The following is a 12,662-nucleotide window of genomic DNA, read 5'->3' on the forward strand; positions in this document are numbered from 1 at the left end:
GTCACTCACTGCTCATGGCAGCTGGAAATGCTTTGACCATTGTCCTTCAAAACCTCAGATTTTGACCTTCAGGGTGTTCTTTTCTGTCCATTGTTTTCTATGGCCATTTCCCTTCTGTAAGTTAGGATTTATGTTTAGTGAAATACATCCTTTTTGGTATACAGGTCTATGAATTCTGACAAACACACATACCAGAGTAACTACTACCACAATCAAAAAAAGGGAAGCAACACTTTTTATAAAATATACAGTGCAGTCAGCACGCTTACAGAAATTTAATGATAATTTTAGTCAGTGTATAGCTTTCCCTAACTTCTGAACTTGCTGTCCTTTCAGAGGAGCAATCTGAAGCATCCTCCAGGGCGAGATGATATACTTGCTGTTAATGTTTTTTTATTTTGCATCTGGAACATTCAGATCAGAATCCAAACAAAGGCTATACATAGTGTTGGGTTGTAGGAGCCTCTTCAGTCCCTTTTAATGTGTAAATTCCCCCTTTATCTTTTCCCTGGCATGTATTTATTGAAGAAAGTGGATCCTAATTGTCCGGCAGAGAATTCTACATTCTGTTCTTTGCAATTCTATCTTGGCAGTGTCATTGAATATGGACCCCTGTATGTCCTATAAATGGGTGGTTACATCTAAAGACTTGATTATTCTCAGTTTAGGCTTTTTCCAAGAAGACTTCGTAGGTGGTGCCTTGGGATGTCTGGCCTTCCAGTTGCATTTACTGTGGGCTAATATCTGAGCCTTGTTTTCACTAGTGGCATGAAATTTAGGGTAAAACTCACTGGCTTCCTAAAATGGAGTGTTGTTGAATGAGAATCTCTGGAGAGTTCACCACTTCAAAGAACTAAGCCAAAATAATTTCCCATCTTCTTTTATTAAGAACCTTTACACTCCACTCCCACAAATATTCCCTGGGTTTTGATGTCAAGGTCTAGAACTTCAGAAAGTTCTCTTTGCATGAAACTTCTTTCCCACACATTCTGCAAATCGCCCGTCAGATCATCACAGTAAGTTTAAATCTGGTGTGAAGCTTAGTGTCATGTGTCAATGTGGCCCAGCTCCAGGGTGACCAGATACTTGGTCAAACATTATTTTAGGTGTTTCTGTGAGGGTGTTTTTGGATGAGATTAACATTTAAGTTGGTAGACTAAATACTGCAGTTTGCTCTCCCTAATGTGGGTGGGCCTCATGTAGTCAGTTGAAAGCCCAAAGAGAACAAAAAGATTTACTTTGGGAGGCCTCAGGTAACAAAGTATGCTTCCTGTATGACTGTCTTTGAACTGGGACATTGACTCTGTCCTGCCTTCATACTTGAACTGAAACATTGGCTCTTTCTGGGGTCTCGAGCCTGCTGGGTCCTCAGACTTTCTGACTCCAACTAGAACTTCACCCTCAGCTCTTCTGGGGCTCCAGCTTACTGACTCACCCTGCAGATCTAGGGACTTTCCAGCACCCCTAATCACATGAACCCATTACCTACAATAAGTTAAATTATATTGTCTTATGTATATTTATGGGTATTGTTTTAAAAGAACCCTAATACATAGGATGTCAGGACCACTATAGCGAAGCATTGTGCATGAGGGAAATGTTTTATCTTTCTCCTACCAGAAGACAAAAGAGAAGCAGCAAAGAGAATACGTCATTCAAGTTTAGGGGTTGATACTTTCCATGTCTTAGAAGTCTCCCAAATAGCATAACTCCAATTCTAAGAAACTTACCGTTTGTAAATAAATGTCTTAAATTTCACAAACAGGACAGGAAAATTTGTGAATGCAATTGCCATTGGAACTTAGTAACATTAAAAAAATCAATCTCAGAGTTCTGTAATGATGGGATGGGTATTTCAGACCAAACCTTCCCTCCCATCCCACACCCCCCCCCACACACACACACAAAGGCACACTGAACAACCAGAAAATCTAGAAGAAAAACAGGAAACACCTGTGTGAAGGTATCAAAACGCTACCAAAGCAGCTAGGAAGTACTGGGCCAGTATCCCAGTGAGGAGGGAAGCCCAAAGGGGTCAGCTCTGTAAGTAGTGCTGCTTTTACCTCATAGGCACCTGCCAATTCTGGAGGAGATGAGAAGCTGAGTGGCTGACCAGACACTTGAAGAGAATCATGAAGCTGACGAGGCACAAGAGTTAGAGCTGAAGGCCTATCAAGTAGTAGGGGTTACAGAAATGGACCCACAAACATATGGCCAACTAATCTTTGACAAAGCAGGAAAGAATATCCAATGGAATAAAGACAGTCTCTTCAACAAGTGATGCTGGGAAAACTGGACAGCGACATGCAGAAGAATGAACCTAGACCACTTTCTTACACCAGACAAAAAAATAATCTCAAAATGGATGAAAGACCTAAACATAAGACAGGAAGCTATCAAAATCCTCGAGGAGAAAGCATGCAAAAATCTCTTTGACCTTGGCCCCAGCAACTTCTTACTCAACACATCTCCAGAGGCAAGGGAAACAAAAGCAAAAATGAACTACAGGGACCTCATCAAAATGAAAAGCTCCTGCACAACGAAGGAAACAATCGGCAAAACTGAAAGGCAACTGACAGAATGGGAGAAGATGTTTGCAAATGACATATCAGATAAAGGGTTAGTATCCAAAATCTATAAAGAACTTATCAAACTCAACACCCAAAAAACAAATCATCCAGTGAAGAAATGGGCAAAAGACATGAATAGACACTTCTTCAAAGAAGACATCCAGATGGCCAACTGACACATGAAAAAATGTTCAACATCACTCATCATCAGGGAAATACAAATCAAAACCACCATGAGATACCACCTTACACCTGTCAGAATGGCTAACATTAACAACTCAGGCAACAACAGATGTTGGCGAGGATGCGGAGAGAGGTTCTCTTTTGCATTGTTGGTGGGAATGCAAGCTAGTGCGGCCACTCTGGAAAACAGTATGGAGGTTCCTCAAAAAACCAAAAATAGAACTACCCTGTGACCCAGCAATTGCACTACTAGGTTTTTATCCAAGGGATACAGGTGTGCTGTTTTGGAGGGACACATGCACCCCCATGTTTATAGCAGCACTATCAACAATAGCCAAAGTATGGAAAGAGCCCAAATGTCCATCGATGGATGAATGGATGAAGAAGATGTGGGATATATATACAATGGAGTATTACTTGGCAATCAAAAAGAATGAAATCTTGCCATTTGTAACTACATGGATGGAACTAGAGGGTATTATGCTAAGTGAAATTAGTCAGAGAAAGCCAAAGATCATATGACTTCACTCATATGAAGACTTTAAGAAACAAAACAGATGAACATAAGGGAAGGGAAACAAAAAGAATATAAAAACAGGGAGGGGGACAAAACAGAAGAGACTCATAAATATGGAGAACAAACAGAGGGTTACTGGAGGGGTTGTGGGAGGGGGATGGGGTAAGGAATCTACTCCTGAAATCATTGTTGCACTATATGCTAACTAATTTGGATGTAAATTAAAAAAAATTTAATTTAATTTAAAAAAGTAGTAGGAGTTCTAGTAAACACAGGATTTTGAATGCAAACAAAGCGTTGCACCCATAAATAATTTTGTCTGGGAAATACCTCAGCTTTCACAGGGACACAAGGCAGTTTGAAATCACCTCAACACAAATTAGGTTAAGGTGTTCTGGGATTGCTAGTGACACCAGCCCAGCCACCTCCCAGAATGAACTGTAAAGTCCTTTCCTATCCTCCTTGAACCTCATATGTCTTCTACAAGACAAAATTTGTGACATCAAAATGAAACCGTAGACTTTAAAAACAAGGTAAGAGACTCATATTGGTGAGATAGATTAAGAGAAATGGCGGAGATGTAGCCCGAATGAGAAGGATGTGGTTGTATTGTATCCAATAGTAACATGAGAAATGTATACTGCATTATGATTATTTAGTTATACGCCAACTGAAGGGACAAGGTGCTTATTCGAGAGACAGAACTTCTTTCTTGATTACTACCCGAATAATGGGGAAGTAAGTTCTACTGTCAGCATTTGACTCTCACTTCCCTACCAGACCACGGGGACTAACATTTCCTGTTTATTTACCGAAACTAGAAGATGGAGTCCTGCAACAAAAGGTGAGGTATCACCATGACCAAAAAGACAACTTTAGACACGTTCACAAAGCTGTGGGCCCTCTTGTCAGATACTGGGAGCCCAGGACTCCTCCTGCTTCACCACACACCTGCTGCTGTGACTAAATGTCCCCTGAAATGTCTTCATGGCAGCTCCTAACTGGGGGAATGTAGACCCTTAGCCCGCAGGGGAAGTCTGCCCCTGTCAGTGCCAACCCTGAGAGCCTAACCACAGGCCACTGCTTGAGCTTGCCTGCCGCTCGATCTCTGCTCCGTCCCTCTGAACCAAATATGGGTCCAACCAGATGCCCAGCAGGTGGTAGTTCCAAGTGCTTATAGTAAACATGCATTTTCCACCAATATTTTCCTTAAAGCTCATCACTGAGATGTGCAAGAGTCAGACGCACAGACCCTGGGATTTTGCCACAACAAGCATCTCTGAATGTGGGATCTACAGCTCAAATGTGACCGCCTCTGTGCTACCATCCCCGAAGCCTCCGGTGACACCACACCTCCTCCTCGTTTCTGTATTTATAGCACATGAGTTGTAACCCTTTTCTTACCTTTCACCTACTAGATTGCAGCTCATTTGGTGATTAGGACAATGTTACATTCCTTTTTGTATCCACAGTCCTTACACTATTTTTTGGCGCACACATAAAGCTCCAGTTCCTCCAAAAAGAGTGAATACATTTTTTAAAAAGATGGGTTTAGATTTGTGTTTCTTTGACAGGTCAATGAGAGATGAGTGAAGACTGTCCCATAGAGGGTACTCATGGAACTTCTACCCCAACAGATATATTTGTCCTGGAACCACACAAATCAGTTAACAATGAGGCTCCAAGGGTCCCACTCATCCAGCATTTCTGACTTTGCTGCATGGTCCTCACCGGCTTCACCCAACCTTGCAAAGGGCAGCCAAGAAGAGAAAATCGGAGGCTGGTCCACACCTCCATGGGGAGGTGACTGGTGGATCTACCCCCATAGAACGTTGGCTTTGGCCTGGATTTCTTTTGTTCTTGTTTATCGTGAAGGTCAGGTATACAATTAAAGTGGAACTAAAAAAAAAAAAGAAAACAAAAACAAACAAACAAAACCCAACCAACCACTCAAGAGGAAATCTGATTAGTGCTACTTGTGGTCAGTCTTATCATGTTGTCCAACCACTTTCCTAGTTGCCAGCAAAGGAGGTGAGGACAGGTACATAAATTAATTGTTTACCAGGAAACAGAAAGCTGCTGCAATGTGGCAATGTGAATTACAGAGTGTTTTTGTTGTTGTTGCTGCTGCTATAAAAAGGCTAGGGAAGAAACCTCAGGTTGAGGAATTAAACTTCCTAATATGTTATATATCGCTTAACCCAAGAAAAATATATAACGTAAATATATTTTAAAAATCTTTTTTTTAAAAAAAATTTTAATGTTTATTTTTGAGAGAGGGAGAGAGACAGTGTGAGCAGGGGAGGGGCAGAGAGAGAGAGGGAGACACAGAATCCGAAGCAGGCTCCAGGCCCTGAGCTGTCAGCAAAGAGCCCCACGCGGGGCTCGAACCCACAAACCACCAGATCGTGACCTGAGCCAAAGTCCCACTCTTAACCGACTGAGCCACCCAGGTGCCCCTGTAATGTAAAATATAGTTTTAAATCCGGCCTGCTTTCTCCTTTTTTCAGGGCCAGAAATACCTGGCAGCTAATTTAATTAAAACAGACTCCTTATCCCTGCGCCAAGAATCCCTTTACATGTTTACAATACATCCAGGGTATCATGAGTGATGGAGAAAACGGCACTTGTTTCCCAGCAAGGTGAAGACAGTCAATAGTAAACTAAAGACGCGGCGAGGCAGCCCCAACAGGCCAAGCCGACTTCAGTTCTGGCACCGTTAGGCCAACAGAAGGATCTAGGAGGAGCACGTGAGAGGACATCCAGCTCCCCAGCTTCCCAACTGTCCGCTAACCTCCCCGGCTAGTCCAGCATTCTGCGAAGGAAAAGCAGCTTCCGAAAAACCTCAAGCACTGCCCCAGGGAACTGAGGGTTTGGTAAACCGCCTCCGTATTGTGCTGCCATTGGGCAGGAGGGATGTCAATTATCGTCCCGGCTCCACCCACTTCGCCCAGGCTCCACCCACTTCCTCTTTCCCGCAGGCTCCTTCTCTGGCGCCACCTGCAGGCGGCGCCCGGGACTCCGCTCGCGGTGAGGTAACGCCCTTGCTGGACTGGGTGCTTAAGGACTTCGCTTGCTCTGCAGGTACTGTCCAGGGAAGGGGGCTGCCGGCGCCAATCTCAGGCCCCGGAGCGCCGAGTCTAAGAGCACCGCGGGAGCCGCGAGAGGGTCCTGGAGGAACAGGTGGGGGCGGCGGGACGCGGGGAGAGCCCGGCGGGAAAGAGCTGGGGTGGGGAAGTGGAGTCACGGAGACCCATCTAACAATGGAAAGGAAGCAAATCCTAGAGCCTAAAGTCTTGGAACCAGCTTTCTCCTCCTCAAAATGAGGTGATAAAAACTGTGCCCATTTCGCAGAGGTGTTGTGATGACTTAACATTTGTAAAGTGCGTAGAACACTTTGCCAGGCCCAGAGTGTGCGATGTTTGTTAATTAACAATCGGCTTTAAAGATCATCTAAGCCAAAGTCTCTCACCAGCGTGATTTTGTAAAGAGGCAGCTGACTGAGTCCACTCGCTCCGGATCTGATGAACCATAACATATTGGGCTGGCTCCAAGAATCTGCATTTTTTTAAAACTTTTTTCAACGTTTATTTATATTTGGGGGGGGGACAGAGAGAGACAGAGCATGAACGGGGGAGGGGCAGAGAGAGAGGGAGACACAGAATCGGAAACAGGCTCCAGGCTCCGTGCCATCAGCCCAGAGCCTGACGCGGGGCTCAAACTCCCGGACCGCGAGATCGTGACCTGGCTGAAGACGGACGCTTAACCGACTGCGCCACCCAGGCGCCCCAAGAATCTGCATTTTTAAAAGACTGCCCCAAATATTTCTTCTAGACACTAAAGTTGGGGGATCACTCATCTGGGCCAACCTCTTTGACTTGCAAATGAATGAACTGGGAAGTGCCCAGAGTCTCTGCAGAGCCCTAAAAGGCTGTAAGGCCCTAAGACTAAAATCCTACCATACAGCCCTCTTTCCGTCCAACTGGTTACGTGGCCCCTAGCAAATTTACTGTTTCTAAGCTGTGAAATGGGGGCAAAGTCACACCCACTGCCAAAAAGGGGGATGTGAGGATTAAATAAGACCCAGGTGCGCCAAGCACAACCCTAACGGGTGACAAGTGATAAATGAACGTGAGAGTTCCACCCTACCCCACCCGATTTTATGAGGTGCAAAGGACGGTCCCAGCCAGGATGCCCCAAGGATGGGCGTTTCCTTACCACCCACCTTCCCCAGTACCTCCTCCTGTGACTGGCACGTCCAAGACGTGCTGTTGGGGCTCAGTCCAGCCCAGCCAGGTCTGGAGCTGCTGGTACGGCAGGAGAGACCTGCACCGGGTCTCTACACCGCTCCGTAGGAGGAGGGGCAGAAGCCACTCCAGCCCGCGCGTCCCTGCGCGTCGTCGCGCCAGGACTGTGCCGCGCGCGGCGCTGATATCCCTCTTCCTGGAGAGAGGAAGAACCCTGCGTGCAGGTACCTCCTCCTGGTGTCTCTGCCATCGGGCGGTGCAGGCACCCTCCTAAAAGTCTAAGCAGAGGCTCCTGATGAGAGTGTTACCTCCTGGTCTTGGGCGGATCCGGAGTTTCCGTGATCTGGCTCTGACTTTAGGAATCCCGGTCGCTCAACATTTAGGACCTCAAGATGAAATGAGTATCACTTCGTCCTGCTGGTGGAAGAGTAATTTGGTACATCCTTTCTGTATAGTAATTTGGCAGTATTCCCCCAAACGTAGAAATCATGTGCAACTTTTGACCTAGTGCACACGGCCTTCTAGACAGGCATACAGCAAAGAGTAACATGATGGCCATAAAAGAAGTAACAAAGACAGCGACTATCGTTTACGGAGCATTGGTGCCTGGTGTGTTTGGACAGCCATTACCTGCGCTGCCTCGCTGAAGCCTGGCCACTTCACGAGGCAGTACTAGCAGGATGGCAGAAACCAAAGAAAGACCCAGTGACACCCAAGGCCAAGCTCAGCAAGTTTTGGTTCTGCACACGTTCTGCTGTCTAAAGCAAATCAGGTGGCTAAGCCTGACATTAATGAGACGGGAGGGACTGCAAAGTCACAGGGCGAAAGGTGTGTATACAGGGAAGGGCGAAGATTTGACAACAATTTCTCACACCCCGCACATCTGGTTCTTCCAGTTCTGCAAAGACTTCTCAAAATAGAATAGAATTAGGGCTCCCCTAATTCCCAAAAAATCAAAATAAATGTTTTCCAAGGCAAAATTACATAAAGCTTTACAAAACTTTAAACAGCAAACACGTATAGTGTGTCCTGGAAAAGTACCGTGCTTAGAACTATATTGTATTGAAGTGCTCTTAGGGCACCTGGTGGCTCAGTTCATTAAGTGGCCAGCCGACTCTTAGTTTTGGCTCAGGTCATGATCTCATGGGTTTGTGGGTTTGTGAGTTTGAGCCCCGTGTTAGGCTCTGCACTGATAGCAAGAGCCTGTTTGGGATTCTCTCCTCTCTCTCCGCTGCCCCTCCCTCTCTCTCAAAATTAAATAAATAAACATAAAAAATAAATAAACTGCTCGGAGTCCATGAATGTGAGCAACGTATTCGTTCAACTCTGTATCCCTAACAGCCAGTACAATATCTGGAAGCAGGAAATCTACATTAAAAAATTTTTTTTTTACTTTTAGATTTATATCCGAATTAACTAGCATATATGGTGCAACAATGATTTCAGGAGTAGATTCCTTAGTGCCCCTTACCCATTTAGCCCATCCCCCCTCCCACAACCCCTCCAGCAACCCTCGGCTTGTTCTCCATATTTATGAGTCTCTGTTTTGTCCCCCTCCCTGTTTTTATATTCTTTTTGTTGCCCTTCCCTTATGTTCATCTGTTTTGTCTCTTAAAGTCCTCATATGAGTGAAGTCATATGATTTTTGTCTTTCTCTAATTTCGCATAGCATAATACCCTCCGGTTCCATCCACATATTTGCAAATGGCAAGATTTCATTCTTCTTGATTGCTGAGTAATACTCCATTGTATAGGTATCCCACATCTTCTTTATCCATTCATCCATCGATGGGCATTTGAGCTCTTTCCATACTTTGGCTATTGTTGATAGTGTTGCTATAAACATAGGGGTGCATGTGTCCCTTCGAAACAGCACACCTGTATCCCGTGGATAAATGCCTAGTAGTGCAATTGCTGGGTCATAGGGTAGTTCTATTTTTAGTTTTTTGAGGAACCTCCATACTGTTTTCCAGGGTGGCTGCACCAGCTTGCATTCCCATCTACATGTGTTTTAAATGAATGAAACCATGTTGGAAATTCTATTACGTGTGTACCTTTTCCTTCTTCCCAATTTGAGGGCAGGACTCTTCTCAACATTTCACCCTTTATAGAATCCAGAATTGGGTCTTATAACTTGTAACTGGAAATTTATGTGTTGAAGAAAGGCTTGCATAAATGAAAAAATACGCAGGAAGAGGTGAGCCACTGTGCCCTTGGCCTTTAAATACTAAAGGCAACCATAGTTCAACAGGAAGAGTTTAGCCTTGGTTTCAAATCCTTACAAGAATGTTTCTGGGCGAATACTTGCTAAACATTTGATTTGTGAATCCAGGAAGATGACCACATCTTCCGTACAGGGTTATTGAGCATATTAATTGAAACAAGCAAATACATGTGTCAGGCAGAGAGTAGGAGCTCAGACCAGTCGCCCAGCAGATTTTGTTTGCCTGTACACCCTCTTGACTCCTTCCATGGGCAGACATAAGTGTAGCCCATCAGCCAAAGCAAACAGCCTGGCTGACCTTTGCCAAGGAATCCCACACCCCTCTCTCAGTTTACAAATTACTACAAAAGTAATTACAACAAAATTGTATACACCACCAACAATTTATTTTTAACTTGATCACATATCTTGGATTATTGAAACAGGTATTTATTTACAGTGCCTTCAATAATAAAGAATGAGTTAGGGCAACAAACAAAAAAACTTGTATCAACTAGGACGAACCTGGAATTTTTGTTTATTTACTTTTTTGGTTTTTGTTTGTGTTTTGTGGAGCAGCCAAGGCTTTTAAAATAAATCCTGAAGGAAAAATGGAAAACAAGGCATCTTCATGTATGATATAATCTTTTCCTACAAGAAGACCTTGCAAAAAAAAATTAATAACCAAAACTGCAGATGAAGTTATACTTTTACAGGTTTTATGTAATACCTTAATAGGAACATTATCTAATTAAGATTTTCTAGTAAGGATTCAAGAGTTGCTGTAAACATTCTCCAAACAGACCAGTTATTACAGCATAATGATACCCATGCATATTATTGTTGTATCTATTCATATCTGTTTCCCATAATAAAATTAGAATATATGAGTGATTTATTAAAATTAATGTTTATAGGGGCACCTGGGTGGCTCAGTCGGTTAAGCGGCCAACTTCGGCTCAGGTCATGATCTCGGGGTCCATGAGTTCGAGCCCCACGTCGGACTCTGTGCTGACGGCTCAGAACCTGGAGCCTGTTTCAGATTCTGTGTCTCCCTCTCTCAGACCCTCCCCCGTTCATGCTCCGTCTCTCTCTGTCTCAAAAATAAATAAACGTTAAAAAAAATTAAATAAATAAATAAAAGTAATGTTTATAGACCACAGTACCATCCAAACCTATAAAAAGCCACAATAGAGTTATTTTTACATGTTTCCAAAAAGTCAGAGTAGTATAAGTTTTGAATATAATAACAGGGTTAATTTCTGTAGCAGAATAAACACACCCAGGAACTAACCATAAAAATGATGCTGTGTTAAGTCCATTTGCTCTTAACCATCTAGCCACATAAAAGAAAGAGGCAAGAAATAAAATGGTGTTTATGTTTATGGAAGAAAACTCATTCCATTCTGTTACCTTTATAGTTGACCTCACATGTAAAAATTAATTCCTTCCCATCAAGGAGAAAGGTCCTTCCCCCACCCCCAAACTATGTACTGACTACAAGTTAATTATGGAAGAAAAAATTCTTTGGGGCTAGTGATGGGAAAGAGTTGTCCTCTGTATCTATAATCTAGGAATTAAGAAATAGCCTGTTTGATTAAGCACTGACAAGGAATACAGCTATTTTTCTTTCTTTCTTTTTTTCTTTTTTTAGTTTTCTGGTAATTCTAAGAACTCTGGTCTTTAGCAGACAAAAGAAAAAAAAGAGGACGCTTTCATAAATAAGTTTAATGGTCAAATAGCTTTTTAAAACTTTTTTTGGTTTCTAGTCTTGACAATGTGAATTTTATTTGGTTTAGTGCTCACTCGCTCTATTTTGTAACTTTGAAAGTACAACTTCATTTTTTTCTGAAATTGGAAGAAAAAAAATACAGTAACCAAAAGATGTAGGGATTATGAAGGGGAAAAAATGTAACAGTAATCTTTTATCCAAAAAATGTTTATTTTCCTATTACCTTAAGGCAAAATATATTTTATTGCAAATATATCTAAGGTTTAGGAAATATTTGTTACTTAATGCCCTTTCCCCAAGAAGCCAACACATAACTTACCAAGCCAGAAATGTTTTAAAAATACTGTTAAAACTATACAAAATAATAGAAATATTTAAGAAAAAAGTGACATATCTTGCCACATAGTAGGTATAGTTTCACAGATATTGCACATATAGGAACATATTTTATATTTCAACTTTTCATTATCTTCTTGTGCACTAATATTTCATAGAAACAAAATGTTGAATTCTTAACATCCATGTTTTAGAAAGTGTTGTTAAGCCTGTTGCCTACTAAGTCACTACTTTGTTTCAACACTGAAATGTACAAAAGGCAAAAAATGGAAGGAGGGAAGGAAAGAGAAAAAGACACAGAAAATGATTCACATCTACATAAATACATTCTCAGTGGACTGTCTAGATTTTTCTGTCGTTATAGGTTTTCTTACTCAATAGTATCTGCACATACAGTGGCTTCAATAATACCAAAAAAAAAACAACATCACTCTTCTTCATAGTTCAGATCCCCCTTTCTTAGTTTCCAGACAATATCTCAAAAGCCTGGTCAGCTGGAATAATGGACCAGGAGGTTGCTGGTCAATGTTGGTAAGTCACCAGGATAGCTCTCCAAAACCGGATAGATCCGGTTGGGCAATTTCAACTCCGTATTTTTATCACCTCTTGCTTGTCACTGAAGTTTTTACTTCTTCAGAATCTACAATGAATTAAAAAAAGAAAGGATCGGCCAAAGTTAATTCTTTGGTGATTACTGCATGCATTACTCTCAGGAGCATAGAAACTTGTAATGAGTCAGAGAAGATATTTAGTGGTGAAACTTTCGTACAATCTGGGTTTTCTGTTTCTTTTTGGCTTTTAAAAAGCTACTCCAACCAAACCCTAGAGAACCCACAGAAGAGGAAGCAGTAACTGAAGCTACATTGGATGCACT

General features: G+C 42.5%; 1 protein-coding gene across 4 annotated transcripts in view; it reads right to left on the reverse strand.

Annotated features, from left to right (window-relative positions):
- The window catches only part of GLYATL2 (glycine-N-acyltransferase like 2), a 70,262-nt gene extending 62,376 nt beyond the window's left edge, over positions 1 to 7,886 (reverse strand). For 3 of the 4 annotated variants that reach the window (XM_047878481.1, XM_047878482.1, XM_047878479.1), the window contains exon 1: positions 7,508 to 7,886. The gene's annotated coding sequence lies outside the window, so the exon portion shown is untranslated. Of the gene's footprint in view, positions 1 to 7,495 lie in introns of all 4 variants that reach the window. The other variant, XM_047878480.1, reaches the window with a different exon arrangement.
- Positions 7,887 to 12,662: the final 4,776 nt, after the last annotated feature.

The sequence above is a fragment of the Prionailurus viverrinus genome, chromosome D1 (genome assembly GCF_022837055.1).
Source record: "Prionailurus viverrinus isolate Anna chromosome D1, UM_Priviv_1.0, whole genome shotgun sequence".
Taxonomy (NCBI): Eukaryota; Metazoa; Chordata; class Mammalia; order Carnivora; family Felidae; genus Prionailurus; species Prionailurus viverrinus.